This window comes from Scardinius erythrophthalmus (genome assembly GCF_964197995.2).
Source record: "Scardinius erythrophthalmus genome assembly, chromosome: 20".
Classification (NCBI taxonomy): domain Eukaryota; kingdom Metazoa; phylum Chordata; class Actinopteri; order Cypriniformes; family Leuciscidae; genus Scardinius; species Scardinius erythrophthalmus.
In genome coordinates this window covers 20,544,040-20,546,447 of record NC_138240.1, presented here as the reverse complement: position 1 = coordinate 20,546,447, position 2,408 = coordinate 20,544,040, and positions in this window count along the sequence as shown.

Below are 2,408 nucleotides of genomic sequence, written 5' to 3'. Positions count from 1 at the left end.
ATTTTTTTTCCCAATAACTTTTTCTTTTGATTATGGGATTTAAACGGATGAGTCTGGCTGGTTCTCACCTTCAGCACCTGCTCTAGGTTCTCCAGTTTGCCTTGGAGCTCAGTCCTCTCCAACAGAGCGCAATCTCTCTCCACTGTCACAGTGTACAGAGCCTCCTGCAGCTGTTCATATTCACTTTTCACCTTATGGAGAGAGAGAGAGAGAGAGAGAGAGAGAGAGAGAGAGAGAGAGAGAGAGAGAGAGAGAGAGAGAGAGAGAGAGAGAGAGAGAGAGAGAGAGAGAGAGAGAGAGAGAGAGAGAGAGAGAGAGAGAGAGAGAGAGAGAGAGAGAGAGAGAGAGAGAGAGAGAGAGAGAGAGAGAGAGAGAGAGAGAGAGAGAGAGAGAGAGAGAGAGATTAATCAAGAATGTCTTCAGGCTTACACTGTTTCCCCTCTGACCTCAGTTAGAAAGGTGAAAGGTCATTAAATCCTGCAAAAAAATAAATAAAAAAGACCTGTTTTAGGCCCTGTTCCACCCTTATATTCCAGCTCTCTCTCTTTAGGCTACATTTAATAAAAAAAATAAAGTGTGATTTTACAAGGGGAAAACAAAAAAAGATGATTTAGTTCATTTATTTCATACCAACTACTGAAGGTGAGAGTTTAAGATAGTAGTTGTGAGCATCAATCTGCAGTGGTTGTCTTTGGATCTGCAGTGGGGTAGAGGAAGATCATGTATGAATAACACCATCTGGACGCATGTGGCCACAAGGCTAATAGGTGAAATCGTTCAACAATCTACCAACCTCCAGCATACGATACTCTTATAAACATCAGGGTCTGAGAGGGCAGCTCTAGACGCTCGTATCCTGACCAGCACATCTGCTCCAATGTTTTTATTTCAGTTTAAGTATGTAGCCACAGCTGCAAAGTACTACTATTTCACCAACTGCCAGATACAGATACAAGATAGAAGATACAATTTTTACATTTTTTCTTTAAATTATTTTATTTATTTTTAATATATTTTTTGTTAAAAAAAGTTGGATAAAAACAGTATTTTTTCATATTCCAACATATTTTTCAGAAGTAGTTTGTTTCTTTGTGGAAAATGTTTGAAATGAGAAACGATTACTTTGTACACCTTTACAATTAAAATGCACATCAATGATGTAAAGTACATCAATAATGACTATCTTAAAATATTATATTGCAATAATATAATTCTATAAAAATATAACGCACGATATGATACTAATAATCACATCATATGAAAGGGGTTTCTTCAAATAATTACATTTTGCTATTAAATACTTTGATCATTTGAAAATGATATTTTCTGTTTGTCTTCATTCACTTTTATGTGATAAATGGAGCATGTGTAGTCAGCACTGAGCTCTGGGGTGAGAGTCGTGTATTTAGAGACCGAGAGCAGAGGGGTTGACGTCCTGTATCGATCTTGGCGTCAGTCATGATAAAAAGCTGAGCTGACAGAGTCAGAGGTAGCAAGTACACACTCCAAGCCTGTCCAATCTGACACTCATCTCTTATCTGCAACCTGAACCACACACACGTACTGAAACTGCAATTACAGCTGAATATGCTTGTTCAAGAGGAAATGTGTTTGACCTATTACACTAGTATTGTTGATTCTTATGACATTCAACCGGGATGTCGTTGGATAGTCATAGTGGTGTTGGACAAAAGACACTCAAGTACAAATTAAACATTCCTTTTTTATGTCTTTTTTTTGTGCCAGATTATGATGGAGTAAAAAAAGGTTTTATAATCTTTTATGAAAATGTACTAACTTTGTCCACCTTTGATACAACTTAATTTTATGGGTACAGTAACCAAAGCATGTGGGCAGGTAAAAAAAATTATATTAACCAATAATATCAAAGTGCAACATTTCATGATCCAACTATATCTGACTAAAGTTCTTCTCTATCATTTTTCAACATGCTGTGAATGTTGTTTCATGTGTTTAAGGGATTGTGCCGTTACAGGGCAGTATAATTCATATTGCCAAAATTTGCGTACTTTAGAGGGAAAATTTATTATAAAACACAATGCGGTTGTGGTTTTAGATTTATTCAACTACAATAACCCTTAGGAAAGAAAAACCTTGGGAAAGAATGTACGTAAAAAGTATATAAGAGTATAAAAACAGCCGCAAAATACTACTATTTCACTATTAATCAGCTACAGTAGCAAATACAATAAAATAAAATAAAGAAATAAAAAAAAATTAAAAAAATTTAAATAAAAAAAGGCAGTTAAATAAAAACACATTACTAATGTTACCAAAAGAAAAAAAAATCTGCTAAATTTTTCTTGCCATAAATGTGTACATAAATGTACATAAATAATGCAAAGTACATCAATGATAACTATTATAATAGTCAATATATAGGTTTA